Source organism: Phascolarctos cinereus, unplaced genomic scaffold, assembly GCF_003287225.1.
Source record: "Phascolarctos cinereus isolate Bilbo 61053 unplaced genomic scaffold, phaCin_HiC Scaffold_726;HRSCAF=1367, whole genome shotgun sequence".
In the NCBI taxonomy this organism is placed as follows: Eukaryota; Metazoa; Chordata; class Mammalia; order Diprotodontia; family Phascolarctidae; genus Phascolarctos; species Phascolarctos cinereus.
The window spans coordinates 320,828,284-320,849,325 of NW_027556098.1; the positions used below are offsets into that span (position 1 = coordinate 320,828,284).

Sequence of the window (21,042 nt, forward strand, 5' to 3'; positions counted from 1 at the left end):
TTCTAAAAGCCCTAAGATGAGGATGATACTTCCTGAAACTAGACCTTCTGCACTGTAAAATTTTTATTTTCTCAGACCGAAAAATCAGGATTTCCAGGATGCCCAAGTTTCCAAAAACAAATATGAAGGATATGTTTAGACACACCTCACACAGTCTTAAAGAAAAAAAATTAAGGAGTGGTGGTGGTGGTGTGTGTGGTAACTTTTCAAAAAGCTGGGTTTTAGGAGCTCTCAGGGGCAGCTAAGTGGCTCAGTGCATGGAATGTCAGGCCTGGAGTCAGGAAGAATTAAGTTCAAATCCTACCTCAGACACTTACTAGTTGTGTCACCCTGGGCAAGTCACTTAACCCTGCTTGCCTCAGTTTCCTTATCTGTAAAATGAGCTGGAAAAGGAAATGGCAAACCACTCTAGTATCTTTGCCAAGAAAACCCCAAATGGAGTCATGTAGAGTCGGACGCAACTGAAGAACACAAAGGAGTTGTCAGGGCTTAAACAAATGTAAAGCTAGAAGTGATGATAATTTTCTTCTTCTCCCCTTTAACTGGCTGGCTAGTGAGCACCTCAATCCTGGAAGTCTCTTAGAGGAGGCTGGATGCCCATTTGTCAGGAAGTCTGTGATGGTTCCTTCTCTTAATAAGGGTTGGACTCCATGATCACTAAGGTTCCTTCTAGCTCTGAGATAACCAGGATCCTACCACTTTAAGCCACAGAAATGAAGTTTCTTTTTTTGTTATTTGTGACATTTATTGAATGGCATTTTATGTTCTCTGTTCTTAATTTTAAAAGCCGTGAGTGGAATGCTGCATACTTCTCAAACAATCCCTAAGACCATATTAAGTCTGTTTTAACATGGGGCCCCTAAATGATTTCTTCCTGGTCCATCATAAGGCTAGGCAGTAAAGGTTCCATCTGGCTTAACCTGGCCTAATAAGCCCCAGATCCTATCACTCTTGTCCCTTCTGCTAGTCATTAGTATCACAGGTCAGGAATCAGAAGAATTGGGGTCCAGCCCTACTACTGCTTTACTAGCTGGGCAACCTTGGGTAAGTGAATTTCCTTCTCAGTCTCAGTTTTCTCTCTGCATATTCTGCTCACTTGCCTAGGTAAGGAGCAAATGACATGATGCTGCTGATGAAGAACAGGATGAGGAGGAGAACAATACCTTATATTTTCATATAGCTTTGGTATTTACAAAATGCTTTCTACAGGATAACACCAAGAAACAAATATTACTCGTCTCACTTTGCAGATGAAGAAACTGAGGGAGGAAGGGAGAAGGGGATGGAAAGAATCAGGGAGTAGGAAAGTCTCGAGGTGCACAAGGGGAAGAGCTAAGACTTGTGACTGCTGATTTAGTCCCATGACTCTATGTTACAGATGAAGAAACACAGTTAAGAAAAGGTGAGGTGATTTCCCAAAGTCACATAGGGGGTTTGTGGCAGGGCTAAATGTTGTTGTTCAGTCACTTTCAGTCATGTCCAACTCTTCATGGCCCCATTTGGGGTTTTCTTGGCCAAGATACTGGAGCGGTTTGCCTTTTCCTTGTCCAGTTGTTTTCCAGATGAAGAAACTGAGGCAAACAGGGTTAAATGACTTGCCTAGGATCACACAGCTAGTAAATGTCTGAGGCCACATCTGAGTTCAGGTCTTCCTGACTCCAGGCCCCGGGCTCTATCCACTGGGCCACCTAGCTTCCCTAGGGCTAAATGGAGGGACCACTAAAAGGTTCTTCACCACAAAGAAGGGAGAAAGAAGAAGTCAGAGAATTGTAGTGGTCTGAAAGTCTCAAAGCCAGGTTTTTGTCCTGGTTGTGCTAAAAGTGAGACAGAAAGTGTGTGTGTGTGTGTGTGTGTGTGTGTGTGTGTGTGTGTGTGTGTGTGTGTGTGTGTGTGTGTATGTGTTCAAGTCTCACCTTCGTAGATATGTGTCAGACTCTAAGGTAGTCATAGCATCACAGGATTTAAAGCTGGAAGAGGTCATTTAATCCAATCTCTTTCTTTGATAGAGAAGAAAAGGAAAGGGGATAGGATAACGTGGCTGCAGACACACAACTGCTAAGAAGAACCAGAATTCAAAGTAAGTCCTCTGGTCTCTCTATCCCATCACTTAATCACTCAAAGCTTCAATTTGCTCATCTGTAAAATTAAGACACTAATTCTTGCTCTGCCTCATACACAGGGCATTTCTGAAGACCCAGTGACAAAACACAGATGGGAAAACACACTGGAAATTGTAAATACTATAGAAATGTAAGCTACTGATTATTATTTTTATCTAATCAATAAACAAGCATTTATTGAGCATCTACTATGTGCTGGGCACTCTGTCCCGTGCTGCAGAGGCAAAGATAGAAAATAGCTCCTGTCCTCAAGGGGCTTACACTCTACACTCTTTCAGAGGAGGAGGAGGATTATGATGCTTCAATATGACAAGGAGCCATCTTTTCCCCAAGTGTGGATCTTCTCTCTGCTGATGCAGATTTAAGCTCCTCTGGGAGGCACAATGGATAAAGGGTGGGCCCTAGAGTCAGGAAGACTCCCCTTCTTGAGTTCAAGCCTGGCCTCAGACATTTACATACAGAGTGTATGACTCTGGGTAAGTCACTTAGCCCTGTTTGCCTCAGTTTCCACACCTGCAAAATGAGTTGAAGAAGGAAATAGCAAACCACTTGAGAATCTCGGCCAAGAAAATCCCAAAAGAGGTCAAGAAGAGTTGGACATGACCAAAAACAACTAAATAACACCACCACCACCTTTCAGTAAACAGCTTCATGAGTTTCTGTAGCCAAAAATGCCAGATACCTAAGTACCAACTCTCTGAGAAGTCTCCCTGAACTGACTAGGCTGGAGGACTGACCCATAAGTCCAATTGTTTTCAAGCCTAGCAGGACCTGCCATAGTTTCTATTCCACTAGCATAAATTTTGGGACCCTAGAGTCCCATCCATGTCATGATGGAACATTAGAGGAAGACTTCAGTGGAAGGTTATTATTATCATCAGTCATCCACCATTGTGAGGGAAGGAGGCAGGCCTCCCTCCTGGTTAGCAGGTCCGACGTCCCCCATCTAGCTGGCTGGACAAATCCTCTCCTCCCTCCACCCCTGCTTAAAGATTTACCTTCCAATTGTTAGTACTGGGCACTTGAGAAAAATGTGTTTACCATAGATAATCTCAGGGCTTGTCGGCCAGGGCTGTCCTGAGCCAACAGCATGGGCTGATAAATGGTTTATTGTAGATCTGTTGCTGGGCCTTTGCCAAGCCAAGCAGGGCTGTTTTGATTCTGGTCCTAAGGTTCTTGTGTCTCCTTTGCTGTGGCCCTCCCTCCCCTCCTTCCTACCACCTCCTCCCTTCTCCACCTGCCATGCTTTTCTTTATCCAACACAGTACGGGTAAGAATCCAAAAGCTTGCTTACTCTCCTTCTCACTGAATGATAGAAGCTCATGTTTCTGCAGCTTTAGGTTGGCGATATGTTTTCCTTATTAACAACCCTGAGAGGGAAGAAGTGAATGGATTATTACTCTCTTTTTTACAAATGAGGAAACTGAGGACTGGAGAAGTGAGGTGACTTGAGAAAGGTCACACAGTTTATTGAGGTCAAAGTTAGGGGAAACAGGTGCCAGTTGACTAGAGAGGAAGCTCACCATGGTCTACCATAATGGGATCCATCCATCCAGCCACCATCAATCAACAAGCATTTATTAAGCCTCTACTAGGTACCAGACCCTGTGTTTGGTGTTGGGACATACTGAGACAATGGAACAGGTACTACTCTCAGGAAGCTTATCCTCTACTGGGGGAGACAATATGTACAAATAAGAGAATATTCAGAATAAATATATTCAAAAGAAAGATGAGGTAGTTAGGGAACACAAAGAACTAGCAGTTTGGGAGAGGATCAGGGAAGGTTTTATGGAGAAGGAAGAGAGAGATTCTAAAAATCACAGGTAAGGAAGGAGCACATGCTAGACGCGGGTGATGGCCAATGCAAAGGCACAGACTGGAATGCTCCCGTGTGAGCAACAGAGAAAAGGCCAATGGGCTGGACCACTGAGGATGGGGAGAAGGGACTGGAAAGACAGGGTGGGGCCAAGTTGTGAAGATTTTTTTTTCCTTTAATAAGTTTTTATTGATTTTTTTTAACATTACCCTGGTTTCCCAGTATCCCTCCTCCCCTCTCTCTCAGAGGCTGATGAGGGCTTGAGTTAAGGCTGTGACTATGTGAACAGAGAAAAGGGCTCAGATGGGAGAAATATTGGGGGTGCAGAAAGACAGTGCAGGGGGGAGTACCAAGGAGGAAAGACTGTATTAGTGCAACGGAGAGATCAGGAAATAGGAGGATCGAGACCATCAGATGTGGTCACTGGTAATTTGTGACAGCACAGCTTCAGCCGGGCAGCAGATGACATTAGAAACCAAACTGTGGAGTGAAGAAGTGAAGCCAGGAGGGGCAGCTAGGTGGTGCAGTGGATAGAGGGCCAGACTTGAAGGTAGAAGGAACTGAGTTCAAATCTAGCTTCAGATACTTACTACTATGTAACCTTGGGTAAGTCACTTAACCCTGATTGCCTCAAAAAAAAAAAAAGTGAAGGCAGAGGGTATAGATGGCTTTATCTATGATTATAGAAATCATACTCTTCATCTTCACCCTCAAAACAAGAAGCAACATGGGGTCTGGACATCTTGGGTCCAGGTCCTGCCTTTGAGACATACTTGCTGTATCACCTTGGGCAAGTTACAAGCCCCAGAAAAACAAAGGAACCAACAATGCGAACTAATGTTAACTTATGTTCATCTAGAGCTTTAAGGTTGATGAAGGTTGCCTCACAATAATTCTGGGAGGAAGAGAGTGGGAGGTATTATCATCATTCCCATTTTACAGGTTAGGAAACTAGTTCTGAGAGATAACTCTGTCATGGTCATATGGGATAAGGACACTGATTGGAACTGGGATTTCACCAACATAAGGAGCTCCCTCTACTGATCCAAGTCGGCCCCTTTTCTGCAATTTACCATCTTATAGAATGGCTGAGAGCAAGGGAGAGGTTAAGTGACCTGCCCATGTGCGTCTGGGTAGAACACGAACTCAGGTCTCCTGGGCTGGTGGTCAGCTCTTAGAGGATCCACAATGCTGCACTGTCTTGGCCAAGAAACTATCAAGTGCCTGAATGTCTTCTACTAGGTCTGTCTCTAAATCCAGTGATCTTCATGTGGGATAATGAGAGAAGAAAATCCTCTAGCTCACACCCAAGTCTCTGCTCATTTTACTGGAATGAAAGAAATGGGAGCTACTGATATGATCGTGAAAATTATGGTTGTAAAGGGCATCAAGAGACTTAGTTAAAGGTGTGAGGCCAGAGTATTCTTTTGAGAGACAGGTATTCCACATAAATCTGAAAGACAGTGAGATGATTCTGTGATCTCTGGATTCAGTCTTATAGTGGAAAAAGTAGCCAAATCTCACACGTCTAGGATATAAAAGAACTAGCCCAATATCTGAATAAAACTGTAAAAGAGCAACTCAGTTCCCAAATGTAGCATGTTATGATGTCCAAAGGGCCTTATAGCCATCCATTGCCTTATTTCACCTGGTCCTCACCTGGTGAGAAATCCAAGGATTATTGTCGTTGAGTCATTTCAGTCATGTCTGAGTCTTCGTGACCCCATTTGGTGTTTTCTTGGCAAAGACACTGGAGTGGTTTGCCATTTCCTTCTCCAGCGCTGAGGAAACTGAGGCAAACAGGGTGAAGTGACTTGCCCAGGGTCACACAGCTAATAAGTGTCTGAAACCAGATTTGAACTCAGGAAGAGGAGTCTTCCAGGCTCCAGGCCTGGCACTCTACCCACTATACCACCTAGCCGCCCCTCATCCAAGGATTATTCTTACCATTTTAAAGAGGAGGGAACTTTTAGATCAGAGAGATGAAAGGACCCAGATCCAATCATGTAGAGAATGAGCTGCATAGCTGGCACTGAAACCCACTCACTGATCGCCAAGCTGATGTTCTTTACATAGTACCCTTACACTTCCATAAGGCCTCCTCAGTTAGATAATGGCCAACTTAACATGATCACAGCTGGTGTCAGACATTTATTGTCCCCATAACTCACATGGAACCATCAGTATCTCAAATTTCTCATCAGCTTCATTACGCTATCACAAGTATATTTGGGCACGAGTACATTAAACAGACCTTTCAAGTGATTTCTCACAACTCTCCCCTCTCCCTCCTTCCCCTTACCTGGGGACTATGACCAGCATGGATTGGGATAGGATGGGGGGGATGAATAAGAACTTCTCTGAGGAAACAGACATTGTGATGGTAACTTAAAAGAACTGAAACTGGACAGTACTGAGTGAGATCATCTAGTCTAACCCTCTCCCTTTACACAGGGGGAAACTGAGGCCCAGAAATATGAAGTTTCAGGCCAAAGGACACATAAGGAGCAGAACTGGGATTCCAACCAAGGTCCTCTGACTCGAAATCCAGGGCTCTTTGCAAAGCTACAGCAAGAATTCATAAAGAACTTTCCTTTCAGGATTTCAGCCTTCTGAAAAAGAGGAAAAAAGCCAGCAGAATGACCCAAAAGTCACCGAGCATGGGCTTTGGAAATTTGCCCTGCAGTGCCAGCCACAGGAAACCCTGGCTGAGAAGGTGGGTGTGGGTCTTGGCACCAGGGGGAAAAGAATTGCTACCACAAGAAAAAACCCACTAAAACCAAAATATTTACAAGTACAAGTTAATCAAGACACATTTCTTTTTTTTTTTAAGGATGATGTTTTCAATAGATGTCTCCATATCATATCAAACACTCAAATATCCAAGATACTTGTAACAAATTTTTTTTTAAATATTGAGACCTAGAAGAGAAGATTAAAATCATATGGGAAATGGTGGAAGGGAAGGAAGATTGAAGAATAAATGAATGAATAAATGAAGCATTTATTTATTTAGCCAAAGTGCTGTATTAAGGCCCAGGGATACAAATAAAAGGAAACAAAAAAGTCTGTTTTCAAGGTGCTTACATTCTCATATGGAAAGACAACACATAGTGAAATGGAGGCCAGTTTTGGAAGAATCGACAAGGCAGCTTATTCATGGAATAATTGAATTATTTGTCCACAAACTAGACCGAAAAGTGAGGAGTAGTATGGTAAGAGCATAGCATCATGAAAAGTTAACTTGGTGGCTGAGTCAGAAATGGTGACTGGTCACTAACCAGGGAGTTTCATGGTGTGAGCTTGAATATCAGTTTGCAGGTAAAGTTTGGAGTTCGGGAACCCCATAGTTTAAAGATGACCTAAAGAAAATAGGATAAGGTCAAGACAGATTTCTTAAGTACCTGTTATGTGCCTGGTGCCATCTTGGGTGCTAGGAATACAAAGATAAAAATGAAAGAGATCTTGGTAATCCTACAGAAGGAAAAGGATTCAAAATACTCACGTTAAAGAATTAAATGTATATTTTTTGAAAACCCAGTGGTATGGCTGTTCTTTTTCCTTTTCAGTGGTGGGAGTTGGGAGGCATGGGGGTAGGGAAAGAAAATGAACTTGTTCATCAAGAAAAAAAAAATGAAATAAAACTGGTATCAACAAAAAGTAACAGTAAATAAACAAAATGAAGGAGTTGGAACTAGATGAGCCTTTCTCATTCTAGAATGCAGAACTTTGTTAAATTATCCAAAAGCAGAACAGCCTGCTGTGGAAGGGAGGGGGTTACCTATCACAAGAGCTCTTCACGTGGAAGCTTCAAGGTCATTTGTCAGATTAGTTACAGAGAATAATCTTGTTCAGGTATGGGCTAGTTTAACTGGTTTCTGTACTCCCTTCTAACTCTGTGACTCTGTTCTGGGTTCAAATCTCAGCTCTGTTACTTAATTAAATGGGTGATCTTCAACAAATTACTTTATTTCACTGAGCCTCAGTTTCCTCTTCTATGAAATGTGGGCGTTGGAGTAGATTACCTCCAAGGCCTCTTCCAATTCTAAATCCTATTATTCTATTATTTCAGAACACCAAATAGGAGAGCCAGAAGAAACTTCAGAGCTTAAAGGGTCTAACCCCATCATTTTATCTAGGAAATCAAGCTTGCGAGAAGGGATATGTCCAAGGTTGTGCACCAAATAAGCTTCAGAGCTGGCAATCAAAGCCAGACATCAGATCCACCCCTGTGGAGCTGACTCTTTTCATCACACCAAACTTAATCTGGCCTTGTTACCCTCCTGAACACAAGGGGGGTGGGTACAGAATGAGAAATAACAGATGTGAAAAGGCTTGCAAAGAAAAATCAGGGGAGGGAGGTAGAAATAATGTGCTATGCTGTCACCTTGCCCTAGCTCTCCTCCTAGCTCTGTGCTAATCCACTGTCCAATGAGCTGTGCCCTGGCCAGTGTGGAGAGAGCAGGGGATAATGTGCCAGCTGGGAAGGGAGGAGAAGACAGGGGAAGGAAAGGGAGGATGGCTGAGCCAGAAGGTGGGAGCATTCCAGGCAAGTGGAGGGGGCCTTGTCACCACAGTAAATGTCCACCACCACCCCTCCACTCCTAATGCTGGGATTTTCCACCACTGCTGAGAGACATAACACAGAAGGCCCAGTAATGCTTGTTAAGCAAGGAGAGATAATTAGCCAACTCAGACTTGGTGCTTCTGTTTAGCTTTTCTATTCTGAAATTGAATTGATTACATAAGGGCTTCTGCCTTGATTGGAGTCCTTAGTACATAAAACCCAGCTTGCCCTCTAAATATCAAAGACCCAGACCTGATAAACATTAATTCAGGTGAAAAGTCATGTCAACAAGCATTTATCAAGCGCCTATGTTTGTGCCAGGCATTATGCTAAGTGCCAGGGATACAAAGAGAGGCAAAGACAACAACAACAACAAAAACACTCCCTGACCTCAAAGTGGTCACAATCCAACAGGGGAAAAGGCATGCAAACCTCCAGGTGTAAACCAGCTGTATACAGGATCAATGGGAAATAATTTCAGAGGGAAAGAAGACTAAGAAAGGCTTCTTGCAGAAGGTGAGATTTTAGCTGGGACTTGATGGAAGCCACGAGTTAAAGATGAGGAGAGAGGTAATTTTCTGGCAAGAGGAACAGTCAGAGCATCACTGGGTCAGTAGGGTATGAGGAGGGGAGTAAGGAGTGAGAAGATTGGAAAGGCAGAAAGGAGCCAGGCTACAAAGGGCTTTAGAAGTGAAACCAAGGACTATATTTATAATAAGAATCATAAATTTGTACAGTGATGGAGCTATAGGCAAAGCAACCTTATAAAAGAGACCATAGAACAGTAAAGCTATATTGAACATCTGAGCTGGAGGAAAGATTCCAACCTTTTTACTTTATAGATGAGAATACTAAGGGTGAGAAGAATGGTGACTTGCCCAATGTGAGCTTATGGTAGTCATAGCTCCTGACTCTCATCTAGACCTCTTCCCACTAGGCACACCTAATTCTGTCATCAGGAGTAAACTGTTCCTCTTTCTACAGGGACAGCTCCTTCCCTCTGACATCCCCATAGGGTCCCTGAATGAAAAGCCTTAATATTTTGTTTAAAGCTAAGGGATAGTGACACTTCAGTGAATAGCAGAACTATTAACGAAATGCAGAGAGAGCCTATGATATTCTGATAGACTGTTCATACAACTACTAATGATAATTTGCTAGCATTTATACAATGCTTTGAGGTTTGCAAAGCACTTTACCTATATTCCCTAATGTGATCCTCACAGCAAATCCTGGGAAGTAAGTAGGTGTTATTATTATCCCCTTTTACAGATGAGGAAAATGAGGCAAATAGAGGTTAAGTGACTTGCCCAGAAGCCACACCACTGGCAAGGATTTGAGCCCACAGACTTGAACATTGGAAGGGATCTTAGAACAATGTGACAGCTAGAAGGAAGGGACTCTCTGTAACAGTTCAGGCGTGTGGAATTTTCTGGGTACCTTAAGTGCAAAGTCTGCATACCTGTCCATACAAGCGTGAGATCTACCAGCCAATAACAGACAACATGAAATGGTTGGTTGTGCCCGCTGGCCTGTAGCCTGAGGAGGACCCGGAGACTGATCTCTAATGAAAAAAAGGTCTGATCTCACTGAACCCCTTCATTTTACATGGTTTCTGGGTCCCTGCTATTCCACGTATGCCCCCTCCCAAGTCAATATTTTGTTTCTTGATGATGAAGACACGGCATTAAGCATACAGTACCATGTTTAGGGAGGGCTTCTTTTAGGTGGCTGATGTCCAACACAGGGGTTGGCTATGGTGCTGAGAAGCTGTATTTGATTACTCCAACCCAATGACTTTCCCTTTTCTAAACTCCTACATCTATGCCACAAAATATTCCACGTCATTCTAATAAATCTTGACTTGGATCTTGTTTTCTCAGAAGTGCCATCAAAGGCAGTACTAGGAAAAACAGGTCACTGACTGCACAACATACGGCAGAACTTGCTACCCCAAAGGAATGGTGGGATCATGGGTGGCAGGAAAGCCAAGGCTAGATGGTCACTTGTTGATACTGTAGAGGGAATTTATTGAAGTATGGACCTGAACTAGAGAGCCTCCGAGATTCCTTCCAATTTCCAACTCCAACCTGCAGGTTCCCTACCCCTGGTCTAGAATCTACTAATTGGATTGTAAGTGTCCTAAGGGCAAAGACTGCGTTTCACACTTCTTGATAGAATCAAGGATGAAATTATCTGTCTATAAACACCATGGTGCCTAATTCAGCAATGAGCACATAGAAATTTGTAAGATAAAGGTGGTTTTTTTTGTCTTTTCTCCACTTCATTTCATGTGCAGAAAAAGACCAGAATCAGGTATATATTCTATAATTATAATTATAAACAGGTTTATAATTTTGTGTGGGGCAGCTAGGTGGTGTAGGAGACAGAAATGTCAGGCCTAGAGTCAGGAAGATTAATCTTCCTGAGTTCAAATCTGGCCTCCGACACTTACTAGCTGGGTGACCCTAGGCAACTCACCCGTTTGCCTCAGTTTCCTCATCTGCAAAATGAGCTGGAGTGGCTGGCAAGCCACTTCAACATCTTTGCCAAGAAAACATCAAATGGGGTCATGAAGAGTCAGACATGACTGAAACAACTCAACTACACTCAGACATGACTGAACATCAATATCATAATTTTGTTTCATAAATGAGATTCCTCATCTTATTCTCATAGGATTTGGCTTAAGGAGGGAATAACATACACATTCAATTGGGTATGGAAATCTGTCTTACCCTACAGGAAAATAGGGGGAGAAGGGGACAAGAGATCAGGGGGATGATAGAGAGGAGGGCAGATTGGGAAAGGGGGTAATCAGAAGTAAATACTTCTGAGGAGGGACAGGGTCAAAAGAAAGAACAGAATAAATGGGAGGGCAGGATAGGATTAAGGGAAATAGAGTTAGTTTTTCACAACATGTCTACTATGGAAGTGTTTTGCATAACTGCACATGTACAACCTATATTGAGTTGCTTGCTTTTTTAATGAGGGTGGGTGGGGAGGGAGGAAGAGAGAAAATTTGAAACCTAAAGTTTTAAAAACATGTTTAAAAAAAATGTTTTCACATGCTACTGGGAAATAATACAGGAAATGGGGTACAGAAGTCTATCCTGCCCTACAGGAAAATAGAAGGGGAAGGGGATAAGACAAAGGGAGAGAGATAGAAGAGAGGACAGACTAGGGGAAAGGATATTCAGAATGCATGTCATCTTGGGGTGGGGGGGAGGGGGGAGATGGGGTGAAAATTTGGAATTCAAAAACTTGTGGGAGTGAATGTTGAAAACTAAAAATAAATAAATTTATATTAAAAAAAACCATAAAAAATAAATGAGATTCCTCCCCCCACACCCCAAAATATCATGTTCAGCCCCAATCCAGGCCAGAAGTAGAATGGGCTGCCACCATAGGAGGTGGCAGGTTCCTCCTCACTGAAATGCTTCAACCAAAAGATGATCATCCAAAATGTCAGAGAAGGCATTTTTACTGTGGTATGCACCAGATTAGCTTTCTGAAGCCCCTTAAAACTCCGAGATTCTCTGATTCTGCCCTAATCGCTCCCCTCCAATATTTCCAAGAGCCTACTGTGTATCTCTACCTGAATGTAGCACTAACACGTCTACATGTGGGTCGATAAATATTTATTAAGCACCTACTATGTGCCAGTTAATGTGCTACACGCTGAAGATACAAAGAATAGGAAAAGACAGTCCCTGTTCTCAAGGAGCTCACAAGCTAATGTGGTAGAAAATACGTTCAAAACTGAATTCATGACCTTCCAATATAAACCTGCCTCTCCTCTCAACTTCCCTTTGCTGTATGTCTCCCTCCTCTTTAGGGGGTGGACTAAAGGGATGGAATGGGACATATGTTGTCAGACTTGGTCAACATTCTGGTTTGTTCAGCTGAATTATATTTATTTGTTCCAAGTGTAACATCTGTTTTATATGCCTCTCCTACAGAGGCTACAGTTACTGTTAATTTGGCTTTAAGAGCAAATAGGACATTGTGAAAATGATGGCAAGGATTCTTTGGGGGACAGAGAGTCTTTGGGAAGCAAAAGCAATGTTAAAAGAGCACAAAAAATATACTTATGTAAGAACCATAATCCTACAATGTGCTGTTTAATTGGAAAATGAGGGGATGTCCATTAATTGGGGAATGGCTGAGCGAGTTGTGGTATACGAATGTAATGGGGTACTATTGTTCCATAAGAAATTGATGAGCAGGAGGACTTCAGAAAAACCTAGAAGGACTTACATGAACTGATGCTGAGTGAAGTGAGCAGAACCAGGGAAACATTGTACACAGTAACAGCCACACTGTGCAATGGCTGACTTTGATAGACTTAGCTCTTCTCAACAATGCAAGGATCTTAGACAACTTCAAAAGACTGAGGATGGAAAATGCTATCCATATCCAGAGAAAGAACTCTGGAGTCAGAATGCAGATGGAAGCAGACTATTTGCTCTCCTTTTCTTTTGCTGTTTTGTTTTGTTTCTTCTTTCTCATGGCTCCTCTCATTAGCTCTAATTCTTATTTACATCATGACTAATGTGAAAATATGTTTAATAAGAATGTATAAGTAGAGCCTGTATCAGTTTGCACATGGTCTTGAGAAGGAGGAAGGAGAGGCAGGGGGAGAAAATTTAAAACTCAAAATCTTATGGAAGTGAATGTTGAAAGGCAAAAATAAATTAATCTTAAAATATATATGTGTGTGCATATATACATATACATACATACACACATATATATTATATATAAAAAAGCACTGGACTTGGAGTCAATAGATTTCAGGTCAAATCATGGTTCAGATACTTTGTGGTTGTGTGACCATTAGTAAGACACTTAGTCAATTTCCCTGAGCTTCAAAATAAAGGTACTATTTACATTACCTTCTCATAATTACTAAACTTTCTATAGAAAGGCGAGTTATGATTAATAATGAAATGGTGATGATGAAGCTTTTTCTAACTTTCTCAACTACAACAGACCCCATCCTTCTTCAAATTTTTCTATGACAATTAACCTAGATCTCTTTTCTACATCTATTATTTTCCCAGGTACTATTCTTAATTTTATATACATACATACATACATACATACATACATACACATATATATACATATATATACTATCATTATTACACTGTAAACTCCTTAAACACCCACCACTTTAACCTGCCAAAATCTTTTTGGATGCGGTAATCCAATGTGTTGGCCATGTAATGATATAGCTCTGTGTCATCTGAAAATGCAACGTGCATGTCATCGACATGTTCAGCCAAGTACAATCATACACTCCCTACCTCCCAAGACTATTGTGAAGAAAACTTTTAAATTGTTTTAGTCATGTCTGACTCTTTGTGACCCCAGTTGGGGTTTTCTTGGCAAAGAGACTGGAGTAATTTGCCATTTCCTTCTCCAGCTCATTTTATAGATGAGGAAACGGAGGCAAACAGGATTAAGTGGCTTGCCCAGGGTCACAGAGCTATTAAATATCTGAGACTGGATTTGAATTCAGGTCTTCCTGACTCCAGGCCTGATACTCTACCCACTATACCACCTAGCTGCCCATAAGAAGTATTACCTAAATAATGCTACCCAACATATAAGTATATGTATACATATGTACATGTGTGCATGTATGTGTATACATATACACATGTATATGTGTACATATCACTTTAGGCTTTCCACAGCTCTTCATAAATATTACCACAGTTACTACAATATGGCATAATATTACAACTCACATTTTTTATAGCACGTAATGGTTTACAAAGTGTTTTCTCCACAACGACTCTATGAGGTACAGAAGACTGTTGTTACTTTTCCACTTTACCCAGCTAGGTGGTATAGTGGATTGAGCCCCCAGGCATGGAGTCAGAAAGACCTAATATAAAATCCAGCCTCTGATACTGACTGGCTGTGTCACACTGGGCAAATCACGTAACCTCTGGCTGCCTCTGCTTCCGTAATCGTACCTACCCACCCAGGGAGAATAAAATGAGATAATATCTGTAAAGCACTCAGCACAGTGGCTGGTATATAGCAGGTACTTAATAAATGCTAGTTCTCTTCCAGAGGCTCCATATGAGTTCTGCCCACAGTCCTGTGGTTAGCTCAGCATCAGTATTCTGACTCCAAGTCCAGAGTTCTTTCCACTGAACTCAGGTGCTTCCTTAGCCTGGGACAGCTGGCTACTCAGTAGAAAAGATAAATTTCCCTTCTTTTCACTAACGTGACCTTGCTAATAAGACACTCTGGGGAATTCTCAACAATGCTGCTTGGGGCTCAAATAGATTCCAGCCCTTTTCTAATCACCCATATTATTGGTACAACAAAAAGTAATGAGGTTTATAACATGCATACATAAGTTATTTAAATATATTCTGCATAGAGCCAGGCCTTCTGTGTGGGCCTAACTGATCGAGTATTTCAAACACATTTCAAACATATTCAGTGCTCCCAGAGAACTCACTATCTATCTCCCCTCCCTGCTTGGAATGTGGTTATCCGATATAATGGTGGTCACAGCTGTGTTCTTATCAGGCACATTGTGATTTTTTTTTTTAAAGCGCAACTTTTCCCAGCCCCAACCAGCACCTCACATATCAGGGCATAATAAAACTTGCAGCTGAAGGCCTTGATGTTATCTGTCCATTTTCTCAGCAGCAAGCTCTCACGAAAAGTGCAGGATCAACAATTTGGAGCAGGTGGAAGCTTCTGGGATCATCTAAACCAGCCATCCCCTCACTTCACAGAGGAAGTTGTGGAGGCCTAGAGAGGGGATCATCTCTTGCCCTAGGAGTATATGGTGAGACAAAGACTCCAAGCAGGGTCCTGTAAGTCCCAACCCGGAGCTCCCTTCACTACACCAAGCTGTCTGACCAAGGACATTATGTCTCTGTGAACAATAGCCCTCCATGGATACTGCCCTGAGTATGAGTTAATTGGATAATAAATAAGCTGAACTAAAGGAGGGGTAGGGAGTGATTCCAGATTAACCCTGAAGCTGCCAGGGTTGGGTTTCAGAGCAAACCATCCCTAGGTTCTGCTCAATTACTTAAAAGCGGCTTCTACTACCATGAGGGACCTGGCCCAGATAGGTTTCTTCTCACACTAACACGTATGTCTGAGTTCTAACAGCCTATGTTCTGAGGTTCCCAGAGTGTTAACATTCTATATTCTAACACTCTGTGCTCTGAGTTCTAACAGGCTATGTTCTGAGGTTCTGATCTGTGCTAACATTCTATATTCTAACCTTCTATGTTCTGTGTTCCAATATTCCTTCCAGCTCTACCAGTCTACGATTATGAATGACTGAGGTTTGGAGGGGATGGAGGGGTAAGATCAGGGAGGAGCCAGAACTAAAGGGAGACTAAAAGGGTGACTCAAAGAAGAATAAGAGATAGCTGGAAGGAGCAATATGCCAAAAGCCAAAGCCTGCCTTGCCTCCAGTAACTAACAGGGACCTTATTATACAAGGATGCAGGGGAGGTGGCTGGAGCTTCCAGAGCTCCAAATCCAAAGCATCTGAGAGCATATTAAGCCTTCAAAGCCTTCAAGATGCTGGAAAAATCCTTAGCAGTGATGGCTTCCTGTTTTCCAGGCTGATAATTTACCAGTTTATCATTCTGTGAAAATTGTATCATTTTGTACAGATGTACAAATTGTATAATTAATCAAGAGGTGGAAGGGATGAGACACAGAATCACAGGATTGGGGGGGTGTCAGAATAGGCAAAGGTATGGGAGCAGGGCAGGGTATGTCACATACTTGGAACCACAAGTAAGTTAGTTTGCCTACTGTACAGAGTGAGGGGGAATAATATGTCATAAGCCTGAAAAAATGGCTTGGAATCAGACTGAGAAGGCCTCTAAATGTCATATAGAGGAATTGGTATTTTATCTTGGAGGCAGTGGGAAGCCACCAAAGTTTTTTGAGCAGCTGGAGTCACATGGTCAGACTCCCACTTTAGGAATATCAGTTTGGTAGCTTTGTGGAAGATGATTAGGACGGACAGAAGCTGGATGCAATCAACCCAATTAGAAGGCGGTTCCAAAGGCTCAGGCAAACAAGAGGCGATGAGGCCCTGAACTAAGTTGTAGGGGGCACTTCCCCAGAGAGATTTATTGCACTTTGCACCAGTGACTGCCAACATGTGATGCATATGTGATGCAAAGGATGCATTCCTTCTTGGTACACACTTCCCATCTGTCCTGAGGTCTGAGTGTGGCGCAAATCAGGAATACTGGAGGACATACCTGAACAGAATAACAGCATATGGATAGGTAACCATCTCTCTGCGGGCCAAGTCCTCCTAACTCAGTAAATCAGGCTGGAATAGAGCCAAGTTCATTGTGTTGGGATTCAGGAGAACCCAGGTCTAGTCACCACTTTGGTATGCGACCTCCACCTCAGCTAGCCTCAAGTGAAATGAGGGAGGGGTTGGATGAGATTAGGTTGGTCTCCAAAGTCCTAACAATCTATGAGAACACTGGCTCAGTGGTGACCCTGGGGCTGACAGAGGAAGGTATTTCTGCTCTTCAATCTGGCTAGGTTTTAAGCTATTTTAGATTACAAATTCCTAAAATGCAAGGACTGTAAGGACGTGAGGACCCAGCTATATATCTGGCAGTTTTCCCAGCTGTAATGCTGAGAGACTGGTCTAGATTGTCTCAAAGGCTGGCTCCACCATTTTAAGAACTCTCCCAGCTCTCTATTTATACCATAAACAATGACCTAGATACTTGGGTTCTCCTTAACCTACCTGTATCACTCTGAGCAGGTGAGTTCTCTCTGGATTTCAGTTTCCTTCTCTGTCAAATGAGGGGTGAAGATTAGATGGTGTCTCAAATCAAATCTCTTGCTTTGAGCACCTATAAAGATTCCATGGTTTAATAAAAACTATGCCCATAGCCTAGGTGATGGTTAAATACATGCTATTACATGAAAGTAATGGCATATTACTGTTCAATGAAGAAATAGTGAGTAAGAAGAATGCAGAGGAGCAACCATGATTCCGGAGGACTGATGATGAAATGTTACCCACCTCCTGAGAGAGGGGAGAGAGTCAAGATGCTGGATGGGAGAGACATCTCTGGACCTGCCTGGTCAATATGGGGGCTTGTTTTGTATGACTATGAATATCAGTAATGAGGGTTTTCATTTTCATTTTTTCTCTTAAGTTGGGAGACTAGGAGGAAGAGAAATAAATGCTTATTATTTGAAAAAAAATTAAATAAAATTTTAAAAGAGAATCAAGAAATTCATGGGAAAACTTACATGAACTGATGCAAAGTAAACAAAGCCACAAAAACACACACCCTAACTACAAGAGAAAGGGAAAGAGCAAAACCAAAAACCAGCAAAGAAAGAAAGAGACTGAATACTCTGCAATAATAATAATAATAATGATAGTGCTCAAGCTCTAACCCATAAAAGAGGGTAAAAAATACACTTCCTCCTCTTTGTGGAGATTCAGAAGAGCATCAATAGGTCATGAGTCCAACCAATTCATTTTATAGATCAAATAAGGAATACAGATATATAGATATGTATGTATGTATATGTACATATTAAGCACTCTGCAAACCTTAAAGTCCTCTAAAAAATTTTTAGCTATTTTTACAGATTAGGAAACTGAGGCCCAGGGGAGGTTAAATGACTCACTCAATGTCACAAAAGTAATAAGTGGCAGACAGAATTTGATCAAGTCTATCGATTCCAAACTGAGTGTTCTTTGCACCTGTACCCCATGGCCTCAAGTATGGGAGACTATGAATATGAAACATTGTACATAGCTGATGAATTGATTAGTCTTCCCAGATTGCTTTCCTCCCCCCTTTCAGATTCTTTTTATTTTTTTAGTCAGGGAGGGGAGACATAAAAATTAACTTTTTTTTAAATGTCCTAAAATGAATAACAAAGTCTTCTGATAGATGGCTGTGTGTCCAATTCAATGTGATCTGTCCATGAGGGTAACTGAAAGAGTTCTATATTGTTCTTTCCAAAGCAATAAGGGATATTGTATGAAGGGACTTCCTACTGGCCAGTTATAAAGAATTTCACAAAGTTTACCATCAGAAATCTACCTAGTCTGACACCTAAATTTCCCCATCTGTAAAATGGGGAAAATAATCTTCCCTGTACTACATGTCTTATAGGGATTTTTATAAGGAAAATGCTTTTGTAAACCTTAAAGAGCTAGGGATGTATAAGCTATTGTGAAAAAGCTGTAATGCAAAGATCACTAGGGTTAGAGTCTGAGGAGCTGGGTTCAAATCTCAGGCTCTGCTATTTAGTACCTGTATGACCTTGGGCTGCCTTATTCCCTTGATGAATTCCCTGTTTTCCCATTTGAAAAAAAAAATGCAAAGTTTGGCCTGAAAGACCTGAAAAGCTCCTTTCTAGTTCTAAATCTGGATTTAAGATCCTTGTCCTTGGCTCCTCTTCTACTATCCCCTGTTGGCTCATCCCAGGCCATTTAAAAGGAAGGAAAGGAGGATGAAGGTAGGGAAGAGGGGGATAGAGGAAAGTCACAGCCAGGAAACATTCCTAATTACACTAAGTGAATCACCTCAGATTAATTCCTTCCTACCAGAGGGGTCTGCAGACCCCAATGCCTCCCAAGAGCCATTAGCTGAATTACCTACCCCCCTCATAACAAAAAATGACAAGTCCATGTGCGTCCCATGGGTGCTGGAGGGGCATGGGCCAATATCATAGATGGAATTCCAGAGAAGGAGCCTACTGGCCCTTTCCTAAGTGGCTGCCCTAGTGGATGGCAGCACCTAGCAGGGAGGGCATACATACGTTGGGGATGGGTGCTTGTATCAAGGAGCAGTTACCAGAAAAGCCATCTCCACAAGGCTCAGGGGGTGGCTAAGTGGTTTTCTCCTGAGGAGGGCAAAGACTGCCTGTCATGAAATACCCTCCTTCATATATACTTGCCCAGCACTTTGCCACTTTGATGTCCCTCATTCATCCATTCAACAAGCACTGAAGCCTTTCTTCATGGGGTGGGTTATGAGTTCTCAGTTGATGGGGGTGCCTGGGCAGAGCCCCACCTGCCCACCTGTCTGAAATTCCTCAAAGGCAATTGATTTGTGGTTTGGGTAGGGATGAAAGGAGGCAACGTTTAAGATCTCTTTCAACTCCGAGGGGAAGTCAGTGGAGTCGAGTGAAAAGAGTGCTGAATTGAGGAGGGGTAGGGGGTTGACCTCTTTTTGATTCCCAGCTTTGCTGCTAATTATTCAAATGACTATGGACACAACAAGTCACTTAACCTCTCAGTTTCCTCACCTGTAAAATGGGGATAATAACAGCACCAACCTTACAGGGTTGTCCAGAGGATCAAATGAGATAAGATTGTAAAGGCTTAGCACAGTCTGATTCATTGCAGGCTCTACAGAGATGCTTATTCTCTTCCTCAAAGAAGTAAAAAGTGCCAGGGGCAAGATTTGAACCCAGGTCCCCTAAAAAGAAGTCAATGCTCACTATTTGACCCAATGTGAATATGATATGTTAAATAGTCCCAGACCCTGCGCTAGCCACTAGAGGAAACATAAAAATGAATAAGACAGTCTCTGACCTTAAGGAGTTTTCAAACTAATATCAAAGTCTCATATTTCTCCACAAGACTTTCTTTCCCATGCCATAGAAATCTCTTGGCCCTAGAAGCTCCCTCCACTCCTGGGCTACTTCTCCCATTGGAAACGTAACTCTCCACCCCTTATGGCTTCACCTTCTGATTGACTGGCTCCTCCCACAACCTCCAACTGAAGGAGGAAGCCCGGGGCCAAAGAGGTCTTCATCTCTCTCTGAGCTACGCTGCTGACTCACCTCCAAAGGATTTTCTTTAGCCAGGGACCTTCTTTCCCTCCCCCGCTTCTCAGTTCCTTTTAATGTGCTGTTTTCTGCCACTGGAATGTAAGCTCCTTGAGGGCAGGGTCTGTCTTACTTTCTGCTTGCATTTTTATTCTCAGCTCTTTAACACAGAACCTTAATGCCAAGCTATTAGACCTAGAGGGACCTTGAGAGATTCTCTACCTTAACCTTCCCCCTCTGCACCCATCTTAGAGATGAGGAAACTGATCAGCTAAGAATCACATAAGACAGAGGCACCCGAAATTAGGACACAAATTGCTTCAACTCGATTGCTTCAACTAACGAGTTTTTAAAAAAATCTATACCTCCAATGTACTGAGAACTATCCCTCTTACTCCTACCCCCACCAACCACCTGTTCTGTTTTTAAAACTCAAAAGAAAGAGATGGCTATTATTACACAGTAGGAATTAAATGGATGGAGCTAGTCGACCCAAGCTGTGGTACAGGTGGAAAAACTCAGTCCAAGTAATAGCATTTAAGGGCCCAGGCCCTCCCCTCATCTGCTCCTGCCTATCACAATCACACTACGTACAAAAGGCTTCCTGTCTCTACTCACTTCCTCCACATTTTTTTTTATCCTCCCTACCTCACCTCCCGCCTCCACTCATTTCTCTACCTTCTTACTCTCTGGGCTCC

The 21,042-nt window shown here is 42.4% G+C and overlaps 1 protein-coding gene across 1 annotated transcript in view; it reads right to left on the reverse strand.

The window, feature by feature from the left end:
• The window catches only part of GAB2 (GRB2 associated binding protein 2), a 258,560-nt gene that overhangs the window by 102,965 nt on the left and 134,553 nt on the right, over nucleotides 1–21,042 (reverse strand).